Source organism: Gossypium arboreum, chromosome 8 (assembly GCF_025698485.1).
Source record: "Gossypium arboreum isolate Shixiya-1 chromosome 8, ASM2569848v2, whole genome shotgun sequence".
NCBI lineage: Eukaryota > Viridiplantae > Streptophyta > Magnoliopsida > Malvales > Malvaceae > Gossypium > Gossypium arboreum.
The window spans coordinates 118,589,833-118,614,283 of NC_069077.1; the positions used below are offsets into that span (position 1 = coordinate 118,589,833).

The following is a 24,451-nucleotide window of genomic DNA, read 5'->3' on the forward strand; positions in this document are numbered from 1 at the left end:
AGATGAATGGCAGACGCATAAACCGAGAACACACGATAAACCAAAACTATGCCAGAACGAGCTTAATACCTTTCCAAATCAACTTAAGGTTGGAAATAAAGTCTTATTAGATGCCACAGATCCTCACATTGTCACTACCACACTGAATGAAGAAATCTCTCTTACGGTACTTAGCATTTTCCCATTCGGTATTGACGGGGTAAGCCATCCGAAGTTCGGCACTTTTAAGGTAAACAACACCCGTCTGAAACCTTATTTTGATGAGAATGATAGCAGGAATGAGGAGTATAAACTCCTCGAACCACCATGACCATTCAATGGAGAGGTAAGTTGAGCTTAGACTATAAATAAGCGCTTCTCGGCAGGAAACCCGAGCACTAACTGTATTAACTTCTTTAAAATTTAGTCTTCAACACCTAACTTACTAACGGAGCTCTTGAATACAGGATTTCCACAGAGACACGGCCAAGGAAATGGGCGTGCTTAGGGCCGTGTGAAAATAGGGCAACTATTTTCCCAAACACGAGCTACAATAAAATGTCGCGGCCGTGCGACATGGCCACGGTCGAACATGCCAAAACAACACGGGCGTGTGACACGCTTGTGTGGAAGAACCGTGGGTGAACCTGTTAAAACAGCACGAGTGTGTGACACGCTTGTGTCTAGCACTCGTGGTTGAACCTGTTAGATTGACACGGGCGTGGGAGAAGCGAACAACGCTAGACATGGCCGTGCGACACGACCTTGTGCACCCACACGCCCAAGGAACGCGGGTGTGGGACAATTGTCAGACGCGCCCAAATTCAAAATTCGCGAACCATTTAGCGATGAAGATGTTTAAAAACTTTTAATTATTATTTTATGTTTTTCTTTTCTTTTATTTTAAGGCTACTTTTATTTTTCTTTCACCTTATTTTTATTAGGAAGTATAATTATTATTTTACAATTTTTAATTTCGACTAATTCATATTGAGTACTTACCCTTCCTTATATATTTCCTAAAAGAGTGCTTGATTTTATCACAGTTATAAAGAGCTCCAAAGCTCACTATTACTCAGGGACTAGAAACTCCACTGGGAAAGGTTCTCCACGATTGCCATGTCCTGCTCGACCATGGCCATAGCTACCACTAGATATAATATTCTTTTGGCGCAGGACTTATGGACTAATGAACCTCTACCACCGCCGGAGTATCCTCCTCCACTCTCGCACCAATTACTCTCCAAAACTCCAGTTCGAGGAAGTCATCATACAGGAAGTTTCACTTCTCACCCTATCTTATGATTACAAATTTATCTTTTCCTATCTATCCTTGTACATTGAGGGCAGTGCACATCTTAAGTGTGGGGGGTATTTACTTCATTTCCCTATCAGAAAAATCCCCGAATGACTGCCATGTTCTCTTGAAAAGCTCTCATATCATTTTTAGGATAAATTTTGATTGATTTATGATTTTGATTGATATATCCTGAATTAAAACATAGGCATTTATGCATTGATTGTTTAAACTTTAAGATATTAGAGAATTAAGCATGATAAGTTGATTTTTAAGAATTTAAAATTTTAGGTTGTTTCCCTAAAGTTTAGGTATTACTTTGAGTTGGAATTCACAAGTTTTAGACATCAAAAAGCCATAATTTTTGTGAGATTTTTGAGCCTTTTGAGCATCTATTAATTCTTTCATGCTCACTTTTATTATTGCTTTGAGTACGTCAAGATTGAGCATTATTCTAGAACTTGCTTGATTATGCATTTCAAGACCACACCATTTGATTTGATATATCAAAATGATTAAGGAACTTAGGATTAACCCACTCATGCCATGAAAAGCCTACCTCCATGATTAACCCCTAGTAAACCCCCTTGAGCCTAACAAACCATTTCTTGTATTACCCTTAATATTAACCCGTAACCCATTATTGTTGAAATCCCCTAAATTAATTTGATACCCATTTTTGTAGAGATTTGAATTAAAATAGTTGCTTAACTATGTTTTATTCTATTTTGTATTTAACTTGTTCTTAAAAAAAATGTATACATATTAGTAGTAGTAATCTTTTGTTTTTGAGCTTAAGTATTTAAATTCCATATTTTGAGAAGAAGCTCTGTTGTACGCAAGTGATATTAAATCTTTTTCTAGTTAAGTGATTTTTCAATTCAATCTCAATTCTACCTTTTGCTTTCAGCCTGTGACCACACCCCCTAACCAAGCCTCATTACAACCCTCTAAAGACATTTTGATTGATGTATCATCTCAATTTATAATGGTGGAGATTTGATTTTCATGCAAGCCTATGGTAATGACTTTTCATAATTGACTATTGAGTGCTTAATTTATTGTCCTTAAACACCTCGAGTGATTTGAGTGAATCTTTAGTGAGGATGTGAAACTCTGTGACATTTTGAATCAAAGGTAATTATTTAGGCGAGGGGAGACACCTATATTTTCATGATAAAGTGCTCAACTTGGAATGATTGAAACTTTGATGTTCTTTCAGTTGAATTTTCAATGTATGATCACCTATGGATTATTTTGAGATATTATTGATAGGAATTATAGGTTGAGAAGGATTTATTTTGATTATGAGTTGAGGATTTTGCTTGAGGACAAGCAAATGCTTAAGTGTGGGGGTATTTGATAAATCGTAATTTATACATATTTTTACCCCATGCTTAACGCATTGATTTTTCCTTAGAATTGGTGAATTCGATGCTCCTAATGCTTTAATTTCATGCTTATACTTAGGAGAGCATAGGAGAACAAAAGGAACGAGAAACAGGCCAAAAATAGAGAAAAATAGGCCAAAGTACGAATTCAACATGGCATGGACCTCCTCACATGGGCAGACCACACGGCTGTGTTAATTTGGCAGATTCGAAGCACAACTCGCACGAGCGTGTCCCTGCCGAGCCCAAGTTGAGTCCAATTCGAAAAAGGCCAATTTTGAGGGCTTCTAGGCATTCTAAAGCCTATAAATACACCCTAGAGGAGGAAAGTAAAGGAGGCACGGAGAGGAAGGAAGGAATTACTCGAAGGAAGCTGATTGATCCATCTCAGAAGCCGATTTCATCATCAAGACTGAAGATATCCCCTCAACTTCCCTCAGGAGTTTTGGGTTTTCTTTATGTTTTGTATTCGTTATTCTTCTGAGATGTTTTCCTTTTTAGTTATGAACTAAATCCCCTAAATACCTAAGGGGAATAAAACCTAAGACGAATCTTGTTATTATTTTCTGAATTGTATGATAAATATTTAACTTGTTCTTAACTCTTGTTTTGATATTCCAGGATACTGATTCAAGATAAGCTCTTATTCAGAGGAGGAATAGACCCTGTCTAAGAGTACATTTGTCATAATTAAGCGGAGTTGATTGCGCGCCTAGGGATAGGGTGACAAGATTTTTCCAGATTAAGGTGAAACCTAATAGAGGGATTTATAGATCGAGTTAATGCAACCCTAGAATGTTAATTAGAGAAAAGTCTCAATTATTCAATCTAGGGATTAGACGTTATTAGTCTTGAATAGGGATAATAACATAACTTAAGGATCTCTACGAAACAAGTTAAATGAATAAATCATCAGATTCGGAGCCAGAATAACAAGTACAGTCTAGGTGGATTTTTCTTAGGTATTGTCTTAATTCAATCATTTTCCAAAAGTAATCCCCCAATTCCATTCTCTATGAATTCTTAGATTAGTTAATTAGTTAGTTAAAACCAAACCACCTTTTTTTAGGCTAGATAATAAAAAGACAGTCATTACTAGCAATTTAAGTTCCTTTGGGTTCGACAACCCGATCTTGCTAAAACTATACTACTGTTCGATAGGTACACTTGCCTGCATCGCGATAATAGTTAATTTCAAGAACGATTAATTATAAATATTTAAAACTTACTTGTCACAAAAATCGCGACCAGAGTTTGACACTTCCTTCAAAAAACGCTTTGAAAGGTTCCATTTGAATTCTTGTTTGATAACTATTGTTATATGCGAACTCTTCTAAAGACAAGTAACGTCCCAGATTCCTACAAACTCCAACACATAGCTTCACAACATTTCTTCCAGTACCTATATCACTCTTTCTGACTGATCCTTTGTTTGTGGATGGTATGCAGTACTGAAATTAAGCTTTAGTCCTAGAGTTTCTGGCAAACCCTTTCAAAATCTTGAAGTAAATCGAGGATCTCAATCAAAGTAGTAGAAACTAGTATCCCGTGAAGTCTCACTGTGAGCTTCTACAAAGTGTAGCTTGTGTGAACTGCTAAGTAGTGCGCACTTTTCGAAAGGCAATCCACAATCACCCATATTGCATCCTTCTTTATCAAAGTCAATGGCAAGTTTATCAGCTATAGGTGTGCACATTAAAACAACGATTTTATATAACAATTTTAAAAACCTAGTTTTATTGTAAGTGTACAGTGTCAATTGTAATATTTATATTCTAATGGAACACAAAGTATTCTAAGGGGTCGAACCCAAAGGAAGAGGTGATTGAGAAATAACTAGCATACATAATAGGGTCTAAACAACTACTAATATGATTTTATAGTACGACAATTCATAACAAGATAAGTTTGTAAGAAGATTAACTATTCTATGCTAGGGACTAAATTAAAAAGAGTGTAAAATTAAAGGACTATCCAAGAAATAACTAATTGGGGTTGGTTGATTGCAATGTGGTTTAACAAACCTTGAATAAGGGACATAAATTGTGTAAATTACTAAGAGGCTCTATTTTATCTTCCAATATCAATTTCACCTACTTAGATGAACTAGGTTCGATTTATCTTCCCATCTCACCGGTTAATCTGAGACTAATGAATGGGTGCGTGACAAGATTACCTTCTGGCCTCACTTTATCTCGATTTTCCCTTATGGACGTCATTACCTAAGTTCTTAATTTTATTCAAATTAATCCATTTATTATGATTTAGTCCTTTTCCAAAGATTTTAGTTTACCTACATCTCTATCAACCAACCTCCTTTGAGGTTTAACTACTCATGCTCAAAGTAAAAGAAATAAACATAAAAATATAAAATAAGGCAACAATAAAAGTAAAGCATTAGAAAAATATAAAAGTTAAGATTTTTATGCAGTAAAACTTAAATAGCATGAAACCAAACACATTTAACAGAAACATCTAAAGCAATAAACATAAAAGGAACAAACTTTAACAGATTGAAAGTAAAATAAACTGAAATACATTAAACAAAAGCTTAAAAGGTCTCAAAAACAAAGTACATGAACTAGAAATGCAAATATCCCTTAGCTACAGTAATAACTAACTTAACTAACACTAGGAGTAACAAGGACAAGAAGAAATGCAGAAAAATGAACTCTAATCTAAGGTAGAAGAAGAGAAAAATAAAAACCCTAGAAAAGTGCAGAGAAAAACTAAAGAAAACATAGAGAAAATTAAACCTAAAACTAAGCTAATGTGTGTCTCTCTTCTCCTCATTAATTTTTGATTGTTTGAAGTGTATTCTTATAACTTTTTGTTGTAAAAAATGCCCTTACATGAGCCTTGTGTGATTGGTGTACCAGGTAGACAAAGACTACCCTTTTTGTCCAAGTTTGTCCCCCTGACGAAGGTGATATCGTAATTCCCAAAAGAGGAAATCATGATACCTCGGATAGTATTGAACCTTGGGGTCTTCCTTGAGAGGTGGATATCGTGATACCCAAAGAGGATATCGTGATACCACTGAAGGGAGTTTTCACTCTTCTATACTATCAGAGGTATCGTGATTCCAAGGGTTGGATATCGCGATACCCTTGCCCTAGGTGTCGTACTCACTCATTTTCGAACTTTGATGCATCCTTACATCATTCAAACACACGTTAGGCCTCCCAATGATACTATCTGCCAATTTGGGTCATAAAATAAACAAAAGCAATACATTCACTTATTTAACCAAAAATACGAAAATAAAGAAAATAACAAAAAAACTACGTTAAAAATGTTATTTTGTTCGAGAAAAAGCTCCTTAAGTACATCAAAAAAGTAAATTTGCCACATCGATTTGTGGCAGATCAACTCCCCTACACTTAGCCTTTTCTTGTTCTCAAGAAAACACAAAAAACATGAAAAGCGATGTCTCTTGGACTAAATTATGTACCTAAGTTACATAGTAGTAAAACATCAAATTTGTACAATAATTACTTCGCATGCAACTTAAGAATGATATCTAACCAATTTATTTACTCTCAATGCAAACATTATTAGTTCAAGAAGTTAAAGTGTCAATAGATGTAGATGTTTTCACATCCCAAAAATTAGGGGTTAGTAGAATCAGGTTTGTGAACCGAGAGAAAGTGGTTGTAACAGCCCGGTTTTAGTCAAATCGAAACAGTAGTTTTAGGACAAAAAATTTGAGGTCAAAATAATTATTTTATTATTATTTTAATGTTTATAGTATGATATCATGTTGGTTTGAAAATTTTGTTAAGAAATTTTATCGTTTAATTGCTCAATTTGAGAAAAAGGACTTAGTCGTGTAAAGTGTAAAACTTGTGTGCTATTAGTTAAATGTGTCTAATAGCTATGGCTTATTAAAGTGAAGGTCCTTATGATATAATTAGACTATTATTATATTGGGTGGACATTTATGGACATAAAAAATGTGAATTTTAGTGTTTTAATTTAGGTTAAAGTTGTAATTCGGTAAATAAAGATTTATTAAATAAAACAAAACATGGTTGCCATATTTCTTCACCATCCCTAACCAAAATTAGCTAAGGAAAACACCATTGGAATAGTTTGAAGGTTAGGCCATATATTAGCTTTGTATGTAAGTCTATTTTTGTTCAGTTTTTAATGATTTCTATGCTTTTGTGATCGTTACATCTAGTACTAGCTAGCCCAGGGACTAATTTGCAAATCTGTTAAAGATTTTGAATGTTTCCATCGATGAAATAGCATGTGTTCTTATGTTTGGTGATAGATTTTGAATGCTTGTTGATAAAATACAAGTTTTGTTAAGTGATTTTTAGTGAAAATGCAAATTAGGGGCTAAATTGAGAAATGTTAAAAATGTGTGGTTAAAATGTGAAATAAATGGAAATTATGATATGCTAGGGGCACTATGGTAATTCGGCTAGCATGGGTTAGTCTTGAATTTCATTAATTTGTGATTTTGTGAAATAAGAACTAAATTGTAAAAAATGTGAAATTTGTGGGGCAAAAGTGTAAATGTGTTTTAAAGTGTATTTTGGACTAAATTGAATGAATAAATAATTGAATAAGTTAATTTTAAATATAATTAGATCAAGAAAAGTGGAATACGGACTTGGATCGGGGAAAAGATAACGTTATCGACTAATCGATTCGATTCGCTATTTTAGCATCCGAGGTAAGTTCGTATGTATTAGGCACTGTAATAATTATGCTTTAGTGCTTTGATATTTCATAAATTGTATATACGGGACTATAGATATGTTCAATGACAAATCGGTTGTTTTTGACACTTAGTGTGCGATATAATATAGCTTCGGCTATATATGGCACTTAGTGTGCGGTTTGAGATAGCTTCGGCTATGTAAGACACTTAGTGTGCGAGATATTGAGTATGATACTTAGTGTACGAGACATTGAGTATTCAATGACATTCAGTGTATGTATGAACTTGTTATGGATTGGAACAGGTTTGTACATGTATACTATAAGCTTAAAATTGAAGAAGTTACAAAGTTTGTATATAAGCTTATAAATAAGTAGTTGAAAGGTTTGTTAATAATCATAAAGTACATGATAATATGTTTAGATTGATGAATGTTGTACTTGTGTTTAATTAAGTTTATATCATACGAGCTTACTAAGCTATGAAGCTTACTTGGTGTTATTTTTCTATGTTTTATAGTGAATCAAGGCTAGCTAGAATTTGGGAGTCGTCGGGAACATCATCACACTATCAAACATCTAATTTGGTACTTTTGAAATATAGAGTTTTGACATATGGCATGTATAGGCTAGATGTGGTATTTTGGTTGTGATTATAGCAATGAGATTTGGCTTTTAAATTGTATATGTTTTGGTTTGCATATATAGTCATGAGTGATGGCTTATTTTGGTATGTTTGGTATGAATGTAGTTATGCTTTTATAGTTTTTCAAATGGTTAATTGATTTGTGGAGTATAAAATGCTTGAGAAATGCCTTGGTGAGGTTTGATTTTAGATGTTGTGTGGTTATTTATAAGGAAGTTATGTGAGTGTGAATTATGGTAAAAGAACTATATAGATTGATATTGTTTTGGCATGTATTTAGCTAAGTATATGGTAGTGATTTGAGATTTGGAATAGATGAAATTATAATGGCATGAATTGTGCATTTGATTGATGATTTTGGATGCCTAATTGTATGATGAAATGGTACCATTTTGGTTGTTTAGGTGAGCATGAATAAGGGTGGCAAATTGGCCCTCCAAATGGCCTATTTTTGCCCACACAGGCAGAGACACGGGCCTGTGTCTCGGCCATGTGTGATACACGGTCATGTTACAAAGCCATGTGTGGTGATGAAATTTAATTGAAGTCAGTATGCTCCACACGGTCTCACACACGGGCGTGTAATTGGCTGTGTGGTACAAGTCAGTATACTCCCTAATTGGCACACGGCCTAGCACACGGGCGTGTGACTTGGCAGTATTGCATAAGTTAGTATACCCTACAGTTTTAGCACGGCCTGGCACACGGGCGTATGTGGCCACTTCAAAGGGCATATGGGCTAGACACATGGTCATATGGTTGCCCGTGTAACCCAAGTCAGTATGTATGCCCTATTTCCACACGTCCTAAGACACGAGCACGTCTAGAGCCGTGTAAGGCACACGGCTTGTTCACACGGGCGTGTAACCCCTGTATGGCTAAAATTTTTCTAAGTTTCTAAAATTTTCATATGTTATCAGTTTAGTCTCGAACTACTTCTGAGGCATGTTTAAGGCCTCGTAACCCTTATAAGGGACAATGTGATTGTGTTGAATGATTTATGAGAATGAATGCCTTATGTTTGATAAATGTATGCTATATGTTGTAAATTTATCGGTAATACCTCGTAACCCTACTCTGGCGACGGATATGGGTTAGGGGTGTTACAGTGGTCATGTCCTAATTTTTGAGATAATCTGTACATTTTTAGGAAATAAATGAGTTACTGGTCTGTTGATTAAGTGTTAGTGAAACTATAGTTGAAACCCAAGTTTAAATCCCTTCTCTCGCATCATTGTTATTATTTTGCATCAAACCATATTATATGACATGCCTTCTTTTTAATATAAATATTCCAAATTATTTCAAGAATGAGGAAATAGCCTAGTGGTTGAAAGAAAAATGAGTTTCCCCAGCAAATAATTTAATTTTTGCAAAAATCCCTCCTTTTCCCTAAGTTGTGCTTCCCATACCTAGTAAACCTAGGTATAAATACCACTTTTAATTAATTTTATCAACCTTTAATTAATTCCTTCTTTCTAGTCGCCTCTTCCTCTCTTCTCTTCATTTTTTTCTTTTCCCCTTATTGCCGCCGCCCAAACCAGTAAGAACTATAATTTTTTCCTTTCTTTTGGAACAATTTCTTGCACTCTCCTATCCTTCTTGCTTCCATTTTTATTTATTTTTGTAGCCATAAAATGGAAATCTTTAACCTCCAAGAATGATCTCCGTTGCTACCCAAGAAGCTTAATTGCTGCTCCTTTCTTCTAGCTAGTGTAAGTGTATATTTCTTTAGTTTTCTTGATGAATCTTTCAAGAGAATACCAAAATTTTTAGATCTATTATTGGGGTGATTTTTAATGATTTTATGGGTATTTTTCCAGCTTTCAAAAGTGATTTCAATTGGCTTTTTAAATTAGCCCCAATTTGCCATCGTTGGTGGTGGTGCACCGCGCCTAGAGGTGCCAAAAGGGGGCTATTATTTTCTTTAATTTTTCCCACCTACTTCCAGATACATCTTGGTCTTAGAACCCCCTTAATCATTATTTAATCATATGTGATTTAGGAAAATTTGATCTTGATCATTCAACAACTCAGATTTGACAATTCGAGAAGTGTAAGTGTTGTTGATTGTGGGCTAGTGCATACTTTCGACTTAATTTTTAGGAAAATTGATAATTGATTGGATTAAAAAATTTTATGATTATATAGATAATTATTTTTAAATATTTAATAGTGTTAGGTGCCGTCTTAAACGACTCAAACCAACAGTGAAGCCGTTAGACGTTTGCGTGTATGTTTCGCATCAAACCAGTGTAAGAAACCTAGCTAATTTAGATCTAAAAAATAATATTGTTATGCTATTTGGATTGAACCCTTAAGAGTGTTTTTTAGGTCTGTTTAAATCGTATATTAATTTGATAAAATATTGATTTTTAATTTTGGCTCGATTTAAGGTCTTAAGGAGAACCGCAGGTTTGGCTAGTGTGCTGCAATAGTGTAAAAAATAAGGTATGAGTCTTAAATTGTTAACTTGAAGGCTTGAATAAATTTTTTAATGTTATAAAAATTGACTAAGCTTGTTGATCGGGCTTGGCTAAATGGCTAAGTAAATAATTTGTAAGTGGCTGAATCAACTACGTTTTGGGCCCTAACAATGCGTCATGTTCGCAAAGTTGCACGATTATCTGAATGATTGTATGATTGGTATTGTTATGAGTGGTTAATTGATATGATTCATGGTACATGATATTCGGGACAGCATTTAAAAATTTATAATTAATCATTCTTGAAACTAACTATTATCACGATCAAGGCAAGTGTACCTATCGAACAGTAGTATAGCTTTAGCAAGATCGGATTGTCGAACCTAAAGGAACCAAGAGCACTAGTAATTACTTTCTTTTTATTATCTAGCCTAAAAATTAAGGGATTGTTTATCTAAACTAATTAACTAAACAAAGAGTGCACAGAGAGAAATTGGGGAAAAGCTTTTGGGAAAATTTGATTGATTAAGACAATACCCAAGGAAAAATCCACCTAGACTTCACTTGTTATTTGACTCTGAATCAGAAAATTTATTCATTTGACTTGATCTGTAGAAATCCCTAAGTTATATTATTATCTCTCTCAAGATTAATAACGTCTAACCCTAAGTTGATTTAATTGAAATCTCTTTCTAATTAACGCCCTAGTGTTGCATTAACTCGATCTATGGATCCCCTTATTAGGTTTCACCCTAATCTGGCAAAACCTTATCACCCTATCTCTAGGCGTGCAATCAACTCCGCTTAATTACAAAAAAATTACTCTTAGACAGGGTCTTTTCCTCTTCTGAATAAGAGCATTAACTTGAATCAATATCATGGATTATTAAAACAAGAGTTAAGAACACATAATTAAGAACAAGTCAAATATTTATCATACAATTTAGACAATAGTAACAAGATCTGTCTTAGGTTTCATTCCCCGTAGGTATTTAGGGGGTTTAGTTCATAATTATAAAAGAAAACATCTCAGAAGAATAATGAATGCAAAACATAAAGAAAACCCAAAACCCCTAAATGGAAATTGATGGGAGATCTTTAGTCTTGACGATGAATCCAGCTTCTAAGATGGACGAATTAGCTTCCCTTGAGTAATTCCTTACTTCCTAAGTGCCTTCTTCGGTGTTTAAATAGGTTTAGAATGCCTAAGAGCCTTGGAATAGGGCATACTTGGGCTCGGTAGGGACACACTCGTGTGACACACCCGTGTGCGATTACTCCAGCCCGTGGTCAAGGCTGTTGAATAGGCATGGGCGTGTTGTCTACCCGTGTAAGTTGTGCTTCGATCCTGCCAAATGGACATGGTCGTATGACACGCCTATGTGAGGAAGTCTAGGCTGTGTTAATTTCCTATGTGGGTCCATTTTCTTCGTTTTCGGCCCGTTTCTCCCTCTTTTTACTCTCCTATGCTCACTTAAGTATAAAACATGAAATTAAAGGATTAAGAGCATAGAATTCACCAAATCTAAGGAGAAACCACCCATAAATGTGCTAAGCATGGGATAAAAATATGTACAAATTACGGTTTATCAAATACCCCCACACTTAAGCGTTTGCTTGTCCTCAAGCAAAATCCTTAACGCATAATCAAAATAAATTCTTCTCAAATTATAATCCCTATCAGTAATATCTCAACATAATCCATAAGTAATCATACATTGAAAATTCAACTAAAAGTACATCAAAGTTTCAAACATTCCAAGTTGAGCATTTTATCATGAAAACATAGGTGTCCCCCCTCATCTAAGTAATCACCTTTGATCAAAATATCAAAGAGTTTAACATCCTTACTAAAGATTCACTCAAATCACTCGAGGTGTTTAAGGACATCAAATAAAGCACTCATTAGTCAATATGAAAAGTTGTTACCATAGGCTTGCATGAAAATCAAATCTCCACCACTATTTATTGAGATGATACATCAATCAAAAAGGTCTTTAGAGGGTTGTATCATGGCTTTGGTTAGGGGTGTGGTCACAAGCTGAAGGAAAAGGTTAGAATCGAGATTGAATTGAAGAAATCACCTAACTAGAAAAATAACTAATTATCAATTGAATACAAGTGAGCTTCTTCTCAGAATATGGAATTAACACTCAAGCTCAAAAAAGCGACGAATTACTAGTAATATATGTGTAAGGATTTTTTTTTTAGAATAAGTCAAATAACATAGAACTTAATTATTGCAACGAAGAATAAAACATAGCTAAGCAATTAGTTCAAATCAAATCTCGACAAAAATAGGGATCAAATTAAGGGATTTCAACAATAATGGGTTATGGGTTAATATTAAGGGTAAATCAATTAATGGCTTGTTAGGCTCAAAGGGGATCACTACGAGTTAATTATGAAGGTAGGCTTTTGTAGAGTGAGTGAGTTAAACCTAAGTGCCTTTATCATCTTGACATATCAAATCAACTAGTGGTCTTGACATGCATAATCAAGCAAGTTCTGGAATAACAAATCAATATTGGCACACTCATAATAAAAGTGAGATGAAAGAAATAAAATATGCTCTAAAGGCTCAAGATCTCACAAAAATTATGGGTTTTTGATGTTTAAACTTGTGAATTTCAACTCAAGATAATATCTAAACTTAGGGAAGCAACCTAAAAGTTTTTTAATTCTTCAAAAATCAACTTATCATGCTTGATTCCCTAATGTCTTAAAGTTTAAACAATCAATGCATAAATGCCTATGTTTTAATTCAAGACATCTCAATAAAAATCATAAATTAATTAAAATTCATTCTAATAGTGATATGAGTGATTCACGTGAGAATAAGACAAAATTCAGGGATTTGTAATGATGATATAAAAGATCCCCCCACACTTAAGGTGTACATTGGCCTCAATGTACAAAGATGAATATATTGAAAAATATAGATATATAATCATAACATAGGGAGAGAGGTGAAACTTCCTGAATGAACTCCTTGAATTGGAGTTATGGATAATAATCGGCCAAGGCAATGATGAGAGTGGAGGAGGATACTCCGGTGGTAGTAGAGGTTCATTAGTCGCTAAGTCCTGCGCCAAAAGAATATTATATTTGGTAGTAGCTATGGTCGTGGTTGAGTAGGACATGGCAGTCGGGGAGAACCTTTGCCAGTGGAATTTTTAGTTCCTATTCGATGATGAGCTTTGGAGATCTTTATGACTGTGATAAAATCAGGAACTCTTTAGGAAATATAAGGAAACATAATTACTTGTAATGAAATAGCCGAAAATAAAAATTGTAAAAACTAAAATTAAACTAATATTAAAGGAAAATGAAATAAAAAGTACTTAAAGAAGATAATAAAAGATAAAAGTGGAAATAAAAATAATAAATAAAAAGTTTTTAAACATCGTCATCGCTGGATGGTTCGTGAGGTGGTAGTGGCGATGAGATGTGAAGGTGCTGACAAATCTGATGAAGAGTAGCATTAATGTGATCAAAATGCTGAAAACACTGTTGCTCAAATCGGGTAAGGCGGTCAGAGATATTAGAGTATGAAGCTGGCACATGAATTGGATGATGGATGGGTGGTGGCTGATATGGTGGGTCCTCATGACGTGGAGGGATATCATCAGTAATGTCCTCTGGGTCCTCCTCCTCGGTGGACAGGATGAGGCGGTACTGAGGAGGGTAGGTGCCACGTCGTTTCTCGATCATCCTTATATGTAGCATGCTCGAGATGCCCTGTGGGGACATCAGGCCGATGAGAGTGAGGGAGGATGATTGTGCCACTGTATTGAGGAGCCCAAAGTACCGAGCCAATCGAGTTACATAGGGCCCGATAGAGATAACTCTTCTCCTATGTCGCTCTGTTTGATGGCGGATGGCGAGGGCAATGAAGTAGGCAAGGTCGAAGACGTGCCCGTTCGCCATGCTCCACAAGAAATAGGTGTCATGAGTGTTGACGACATCGATGCTCTCTTGCCATCCTATCAGAGTGTGGGCCAAGATGGCGTGTAGGTATTGCAGGGATGGGACGAGGGCCGACACCTTAGAGCGGCTAGGATCATAGGTGGCCGAGATAGGGACGAGGTCCTTCCAGCACTTTAAGGGAGAGTAATGGATGTGGCGATGGAGGGTGTCGAGTTCGTTGTCATCCATGAACTCCTCCGTGTATAGCCCTAGTGCAATTCCAAACTCTGGTACGCTCAACTGGCGCACTAGACCACCAAGGCGGAACTGGACCGTTCTAGGATCGTCGAAGTTTTTCATGATGACTTGAAGATGAAAGGTCGAGCAGAGTTCTATCGTGAGCTCGAGGTATGTCAGCTCGATGATCTCAAAGAAGAGCCCCTACAGTTTAGTTGTCAAAAGGGCTCGGACCGCGTCAGCCATCTGAATTTGTTCAAGTGCAGCCCAGTCAATGCAGCGACCCACACCTAGGGGTTGGGCCCATAATATCTAAAATAGTTCCTCTTGGGGTCCCAAGGAGAACGGGAGGAAAGGGAGACGTATCTCAGTGGTAGGACCCAAGGAGGACGTTGCTCCTTTCCTTTTCTTCAAAGTGGCGACGACGATCTTCTTGCCATGTGAGGTTGACATAGTATACAACGCAAGATGGAGGAGCTTTGGATCGTCGAAAGTGGTGTTGTAGTCGGCGCACAGGCGTGACAGGTAGGGCGTGTGAAGTTGCAGCGGCTAGGGTTAGGGATTTTGAGGAAGGGGATGATGAATAGTGAAGGGTTTATATAGATTTTGGGGCACACGGTAGTGCCCTAATTTTTGCCCGTGTGTTTCGTAATTTTTTAAATTTGGGCATGTTTAAGACTCGCACACGCCTATGCTCTTTGGGCGTGTTGGTGCCCACAGCCATGTCGCACGACTGTGTCCTACTTTGTTCTCTTCTCCCACACTCGTGTTCCAATGCGTACGTCCGTGTTGTTCTATCAGTCTTAAGCAGAGGTCCTAGACACGGGCGTGTCGCATGCCCATGTTGGTTCGACAGACTCGCCCATGGCCACATCGCACAGTCGTGGCCACTTATCGCATCCTATGCTAAGGAAAAATTTTGCCCTGTTTTCACACGGTCGTATTGCACGGTCGTGTCCCCTTTAGTGGTGTGGGCACGGCCTAAGGCACGCCTGTATGCCCTACCATATGGAGAACCTGTGTTTCAATGACTCAGCTAGTGATTAGATTTCAAAACTAAAATTTTTAAAGAAGTTATCATTGTTAGTGCTCAGGTTGCCTCCCGAGAAGCGCTTATTTATAGTCTAAGCTCGACTTACCTTTCTGGTGCATGGTCATGGTGGAGCGAGGAGTTTACACTCCTCATCCTTGCTATCAATTTTATCAACATAAGGTTTAAGACGAGTACTGTTTACCTTAAAATTGTCGAATTTGGGATGAATTACCTCGACTGTACCATATGGGAAAATACTGAGTACCGTCAGAGGGATTGCTCTGTTAGGTTCAGAAGTGGCAATGCGAGGGTCTGCTGCATCTAGTAGTACTTTGTCTCCAACCTTAAGTTGATTTGGTGCGACATTGAACTCGTCATAAAGTGGTTTTGGTTTATCATGTGTCATCGGTTTATATGTCCGCCATTCATCTAGTTCCTCGATTTGTAGCCTTCGTTCTTCATAAATAAGTCTTTTGTTATTGCTTGAACATGGCTCATGTAGGTTCTTCGAACTTATTTCCTGCAAAGTAGGTTACACCACATGGTCAGTTTTAGTAGAATGATTTATACGACCACCTTCAATTTTTGATGTGTTACTCGTATTACGAGCTTGAAGGGTGATTGTTTCGTCTCCCACACGAAGTGTGAGTTCACCTGTGCCAAGATCAATTATTTTTTTAGCGGTTGCTAAAAAGGGCCTCCCTAAAATTAAAGGAACGTTACTATTCTCCTCTATGTCTAGAACAACGAAATCAACTGGGAATATAAATTTGTCAATTTTAACGAGTACATATTCAATAATCCCCCTAGGAAACCTGATTGTTTTATCGGCTAATTGAATACTCATCCTAGTTTGTTTGGGTTTCCCAAGACCTAGTTGCTTAAATATTTTGTAAGGCATAACATTGATACTAGCCCCTAAATCAGCCAAAGCATTATTAACATCTAGGCTACCAATTAAATAGGGAATCGTAAAACTCCTTGGATCTTTTAATTTGTTGGCCAGCTTATTTTGTAGTATGGCTGAGCAAACCGCATTTAGCTCCACATGCGACGCCTCATCCAACTTCCGCTTATTTGTTAAAAGCTCCTTTAAAAATTTGACTGCGTTTGGCATATGTGAAAGAGCTTCAATAAACAGTAAGTTAAATGTAACTTCTTTAATAATTTAAGGAATTTACCAAATTGTTTGTCTGTGCGGTCTTTCCTTGTCGCGTTGGGATATGACACATGAGGTTTGTATTCTTTACTTACCGGTTTCTGGTCATTACGGTCCACCTCACCTTTACCTTTGCTTACCACAGTTTCTTGCCTCGGATTTGGTTCAGGTGCAACTAACCCTTCCTCATCTTGAATGGTAATTGTATTGAGTTGCTCCCTTGGGTTAGATTTAGTGTTACTCGGTAGGCTACCTTGTGGTCATTCAGATATCAATTTAGCGAGCTAACCTATCTAAGTTTCGAGCCCTTGGATCGATGCTTGTTGATTCTTAAGTGCTATCTCAGTATTCTGAAAATGAGTTTCTAACACCGAGATGAATTTTGTTTGCATCTCCTCAAGGTTCGGCTTTTTCTCTTGTTGGTAGGGTGGTTGTTGGAAGCCTGGAGGTGGTGGTATCTGATTCCCTTGGCCTCCCCATGAGAAATTGGGGTGGTTCCTCCAACCCGCATTGTATTACTATAAGGATTATTTTGAGATTGAGGATTATTACCTATGTAATTTAACTGCTCGTTCTCCATGTTGTGGCCATAGGGTGGGTATTTTGAATTGCTTGATCCACCTCCACTTGCTTCGCACTGTATTTCTGGGTGAACTTATGAAGAACCAAGAAAACCGTCAATTTTTCTAATCAAAAGTTCTACTTGATTAGAGAGCATGGTGATCGAATCGACGTTAAAAATGCCAACTATTTTCATTGGCTTTGTCCTCATGACTTGCCACTGATAATTATTCAGTGACATCTTTTCTATAAATTTAAGCATCCTCAGGTGTCTTATTATTGATAGTTCCGCCAGCAGCTATGTCGATCATCTGTTGAGTCGAAGGATTTAGGCCATTGTGAAACGTTTGAACCTGTAGCCAGAGTGGTAACCCATGGTGAGGGAACCTTCTCAACAAATCCTTGTATCTCTCTCATGCATCATAGAGTGTTTCTAAATCCATTTGCATAAAAGAGGAGATATCATTACGTAGTTTGGCTATTTTACCAGGTGGAAAATAATTTAATAAAAACTTTTCGGTCATTTGTTCCCAAGTAGTGATTGACCTCCGTGGTAACAAGTTCAACAATTGTTTAGCCTTATTCCTCAATGAAAAGGGAAGAAACCAAAGGCGAATGGCATCATCAGAAACACCATTGATTTTAAAAGTGTCGCAAAACTCTAAGAAATTTGCCATGTGAGCGTTGGGATCCTCGTCCTGCAAACCATCAAACTGAACAAACTATTGGATCATTTGAATGGTGTTAGGTTTTAGTTCAAACTTATTTACAGCAACAATAGGACTAACTATGCTCGATTCAGTTCTTGTTAAAGAAGGTTTTGATAATCATACATAGTACGTGGAGCAGGATTCTGATTAGCAGCAATTGTAGGAGGTAGCGGATTTTCTTGGTTTTCAGCCATCTCCTTGGTTGTGGTTGAAGTATCGTCCTCTTGCTCTTCCTCTTTGTATCGTAAGCTTCGCCTTATTTCTCTTCGGTTTCTGCAAACTGTGCGATCGATCTCACTATCAAACAATAATGGTCCCGACGGGTTTCTTCTAGTCATACACTATAAAAACTTGCCAGGAACGAATAAAAGAAAAATTAGAAAAGAAAATAAAAATTTAAATTGCAAATAAAGTAGAATGGCTAAAGTAATAAAAATCGAGTGTTCCTAATATTCTAGTTCCCCGACAACGGCGCGAAAAACTTGGTATGTGAATTCGCAATAGGTTTTAAAAATTTATAATTAATCGTTCTTGAAGCTAACTATTATCACGATGAAGGCAAGTGTACCTATCGAACAGTAGTATAGCTTTAGCAAGACCTGATTATCGAACCCAAAGGAACCAAGAGTACTAGTAATTACTTTCTTTTTATTATCTAGCCTAAAAATTAAGGGATTTGTTTATCTAAACTAATTAACTAAACTGAGAATGCACAGAGAGAAATTGGGGAAAAGCTTTTGGGAAAATTCGATTGATTAAGACAATACCCAAGGAAAAATCCACCTAGACTTCACTTGTTATTTGACTTTGAATCAAACGATTTATTCATTTGACTTGATCTGTAGAAATCCATAAGTTATATTATTATCTCTCTCGAGACTAATAACTTCTAACCCTAGGTTGATTTAATTGGAATCTCTTTCTAATTAACGCCCTAGTGTTGCATTAACTCGATCTATGGATCCCCTTATTAGGTTTCACCCTAGTCCTGTAAAATCTTATCACCCTATCTCTAGACGTCCAATCAACTCCACTTAATTACGACAAATTTACTCTTAGACAGGGTCTTTTCCTCCTCTGAATAAGAGCATTAATTTAAATCAATATCCTGGAATATTAAAACAAGAGTTAAGAACACATAATTAAGAACAAGTTAAATATTTATCATACAATTCAGATAATAATAACAAGATCTGTCTTAGGTTTCATTCCCCTTAGGTATTTAGGGGGTTTTGTTCATAATTATAAAAGAAAAGATCTCAGAAGAATAATGAATACAAAACATAAAGAAAACCCAAAACCCCTAAATGGAAATTGAAGGGAGATCTTCAGTATTGATAATGAATCCAGCTTCTGAGATGGACCAATTGGCTTCCCTTGAGTAATTCCGTGCTTCCTACTCCGCTTGTTGTTCTAAGTGCCTTCTCCAGTGTTTAAATAGGCTTTAGAATGACTAAGAGCCCTCAAAAGTGGCCTTTTCTGAATAGGGCTATACTTGGGCTCGACAGGGACACGCCCTGTGACACGCCCGTATGCGATTACTCCGGCTCGTGGTCAAGGCTGTTGAATAGGCACGGGCGTGTAGTCTACCCGTGTAAGTCGTGCTTCGATCCCGCCAAATGGAAACGGCCGTGTGACACGCCTGTGTGAGGAAGTCCAGGCCGTGCTGATTTCCCATATGGGTCCATTTTCTCCATTTTCTTCCCGTTTCTCGCTCTTTTTACTCTCCTATGCTCACTTAAGTATAAAACATGAAATTAAAGGATTAGGAGCATCGAATTCACGAAATCTAAGAAACCATCCATAAATGTGCTAAGCATGGGATAAAAATATGTATAAATTACGGTTTATCAATTCATGCTGGTTGTATGTGTGGCATGTTTCAGAATGAGAGTAAAGCCTATATGCATGAAATATTTATATGGATGAATTGTTATGAAATTTATGAAAGTTTGTTATACATGCATTGAGAAAAATGTTGTAAGTTGATATAAAATCATGGCATGCTTGAACGACACCATCTTAATGGTGAATTGAATGATTGATGAGTGATCATATTGAATAAAAGTAAATGATAGTATGAGGGCATGTTGAACATGCCACTGAGATGAGAAAGTAATGGATTCATTACTTTGAATGAGATTTGTATGACATCTTGCATGTGCATTGGGGTGGCTTTTTGTGGATGAAAGAGGAGTTTCGTGGAGTAATGAGAGGATACTAAGTCTGCATTTAGATGTAGTTAGTATACTACAATGGGAGTAATGAGGAGATTGGTGATTATATCACATGTTGATTGGCAGTTTAAACTACAATTACTGAATTGGTGGCTTGCCCACGAAATTGGTAGCTTGTCTGCATATTGATTGGCAGTATAACTGTATTGTTTATAATGGTGGTTTAACCACACGAGCTCTACTTGCATTGTTTGGTGTTTGGCAGATAGGTTCTGGGGAACTCGTGGTGTGTAGCGGATGAAAAGGTAGGAACCTTTTTGCATTGCATTATGCTCACGACATACTTGAATGACATTAATTTATGCTATGTATTGTATTGTGTTGAATTGAATGGTATTGACTTAATTATTGGTTCTTGTATGAATGATTGTGTGATGATATTGTTATAGACTCACACTAAGCTAGTTTAGCTCATCACCAGAATCCAATGTCGAGATAAGGTTCGAGGCATTACCAGGCTTAAACGTAAACAAACATATAAAACTAAGCCATAAAATTTCATTCAATTCAAAATCATCAACATTCAACTACAGTGTCCCTAGTAAGGTCCTACAAGACCCAAAACATACATTGAAAGCGATTTGGGACTAAATCGATGACTTTAAGAAATTTTGGGAAAACTTAGAAAATTTTTCATGGAATAGGGTCACACGCCAGAATGGACACAGGCACACGCCCGTGTGCCCTCGACATGCAAATGTCCTCAGGCCGTGTAACTCTCTGTTTGTAACGTCAACAAAACTAATTGAACCACTCGGCCAAGCCACACGCCCGTATGCGAAGCCCTGTGATGAATCGAATTCTTGAAAAAAATGCTATAGAGTTCACACGCGGCCATGTCTCTGCCCGTATGACCAATACTTAGGCTATTTTCCAAGCTTTTTGTTACCCTTAATCCCAACCATACTTATACACACCAAAGGCACATAACATAACATTAATTTAAGGATTAAACATCTTCATTTAAGGCACAATTATAGCATTTACAGGCCATTATCCATGTGCTCCTCATACTCATATTATACCACATCCAAACACACTAATTCACATTCATTTAGCCTTGTCATTCTGATGACTACTTTTACCTTTATACTATGATTATCAACTTACCAAATAATCTAAACTTAATCATCAAGCATTCTTATTCAAGGCATTATTATCTTATTACCCTATCACACATTAATTCCATGGCTATGACCATTTCAATTGGTCATAATGCATTCATCAAGCACATATGTATATATGCCATGGCATTATCCATTCATAGCAAGCAAGCGTGACCACATCACATGAAATCTTAGCACATGCATACACATAACCACATCTCAAGACATTAGTATAGGTAAATAGGCTTACAAATCCAAAACCAATATAAGCCACATCTCATGGGTATATACAATGAATCAATATAAGTCGACATCTTTAGCCAAATCATAAGAACACATATCATAATAACTAAGCCTCTATACATGCCACTCACTCAAAAACATTTAAGACTTTCAATACCCCAAATTAATAATTTGATAGTGTGATGCTGCCTCCGACGATCTCCAACCCCGAGCCAACCTGACAACACTAACAAAAATGGAAAGGATGGAGTAAGCTTTAAAGCTTAATAAGCCCGTATGAAAATAATAAGCATTCCATGTCATTTATTTACTTAAATCAATATAGTAGTCACAACATAGCATATATCACAAGCATCTTAGGGGTATATCTACATACTTTCTATTCCAAAACTCTTATCACACATTTACCTTTCCATGTCGTAGCTTATGAACACATAATTTGCATCATACCTCATGTTCATCATTCATTCAAACATAATTCACCACAAGGTCATCATGTATCTTAAACATAATGCAATCATATCATTAGCGTAGTGTACAAAAAAGTCCTATAATCATAATTCACTCATTCGTATCTCATCAAGGTCTCATAACCATAACCTTCTTATGTGCAACATTACCACATGTTCGTCACATATTAAACTCATTGCTCAGGAGTTTCGAGTACGTACTTGTACCCTTTCAACATGATCATACTTTGTCATTTCTTTGACATAATCTTTGGATCCCTCATTGAACTTCTCTTTAGACTACCCATTGAACAGTTGGAATACTATCAGATACATCGAAATTTTTCACCTAAGTGCCTTATATGTAGCCAATGCTACTTCATATCTCAGATCACATGTTGCTCATTTACGAGCTACTGACGGGTCTGCTCATGCAGGCTGTCAAGTATCCGTAACACATGTCCGACTACTTCTCCATCAATAAAATATATAAGACCAGTACCCGGTTGCCAAAACATGTGTCACATATATTACGAACTCAGACCACAACTCAATGAGTTCAGATGTCACATATATCTTGAACTCATACCACAACTCATGAGTTCAAATAACATAGTTCCTAGTGACATGTCACTTGTATCCTAACTATTTCTAAGGTTCAAACGGGATTCTTCGATACCATATTTCTGTAAAGCTTGCTCGTAATGTCGATTTTAGTGCTCATAACACCAATCACGTATTCATGGAGAATCAAAGCATAATTCATGATACAATTTATGCAATAATCATATGATATAACATCACATTAAACTTCCATTTCATTTTTAATATATTCAATCATCCCATAACATGTTATCAATATTTGAACTATCGAATATTTCATGGAGTACATCACCATTACGTACATAGCATCATAAACATTTAATTTAACACAATCGAATTAACATACCAATTTAGGTCTCAAGCATAAACAACAATAACATTGCATTATTATTATCACATGAACTTACATTGAATGCAAAAAGGGCTATTTATTTTGATTTAGTCCATGACCTTGTTCTTTCTCGATCTAAGCCCAAATTTCGTTTTTCATGATCTATCAAATCAAATATGAATTATTTAACACTCACATTTTTCAAATCGGTACATAAATTATACTTTAGAAAATTTACAATTTTACCCTTAAACTTTTTCATAATTACACTTTAGCCTCTAGGCTCGAAAAATGAAATGTGTACATTTTCTTTGTTACCCAAGCCTAACCGAACCATATTTACACCTATAGCAGTCCACATTTCTCTTTTATTTCACAAATCTACTACCTATTTTACAACTTTTACAATTTGGTCTTTTTTAAGCATCTTCATGCAAATTCACTTAGTAAAAGATGTTAAACACACATCAATCTTTCATATTCCTCCATTAAATATCAAAACACATGCATGTCACACATGGGTAAAATTTTAAACATGAACCCTATTTCAAAATATGGCTAGAAATGGGTAGATTATGTTACATGGACTTCAAAAATGCAAAGAACATAAAAAACGAGGCTTGAATGCACTTACTATTTAGCTTGAAAGATTATGTCTTCTTGGTTCACATGGTCACGGGGAAGAAAAGATGGACAAATTTTGGTTTTTATTTTGTCTTTTAGTCTATTTAATTACCAAATTACCAAAATACCTTTAATGCTTTTTTTTTTATTTTAAATTTCACCTATCCAAAACCATTTTTGTCCAAAACTTTAGAACTTGGTCAAATTACCATTTAAGGATATCTATTTAATGATCCAATTCAATTTCATGCTAAAAGCTTCTAGAACTCATCTTTTGCATCTTTTACAATTTAGTCCCTAATGTCAAATTGGACACTTTATCGATAAAATTTCTTTATGAAATTTTTACGCAAGCATAAAAACATATCATAGATCATAAAAAAATCATAAAACAATTATTTATATTTCAAATTTATGGTCTCGAAACTACTGTTCCGACTAGGCCCTGATTCAGGATGTTACAATTGGACCTGACATAAGGAGTATCACCTCGGACATTGGACTATTTTTAAACAAGTATTTTTAATAAGTTCTTTATTGGTTTTTGGATTGTAATTTTTTATGTCTTGGGTTTGTGTCTTGATTATTTTTTATTTAGGGATTTTGTGCTTGCATGGATCATTGAAGCTTAATAACCAGTAATTGCATGATATCTAGTTTAAGTAAAATAATCAATGATCATTAATTTTTTGCTGCATTACAAGTTAATTGTTTTTTAAAAGAAAAACAAATTGATAAGGCAACCATAGTTCCAAAATGACATGAATAATGGTTTTCTTTGCATTTTAAAGATTCAGTTATTTTTAAAACAAAATGTCAAATCAATTAGTCTTCTA

At 36.0% G+C, this 24,451-nt stretch overlaps 1 non-coding gene across 1 annotated transcript; it reads left to right on the top strand.

Moving 5' to 3' along the window:
* The first annotated feature begins 17,681 nt into the window (after positions 1-17,681).
* Positions 17,682-17,788, top strand: LOC128280033 (small nucleolar RNA R71). Its single transcript, XR_008270215.1, has one exon. It is a non-coding gene; the product is annotated as a small nucleolar RNA R71 (small nucleolar RNA).
* The last annotated feature ends 6,663 nt before the right edge of the window (positions 17,789-24,451 follow it).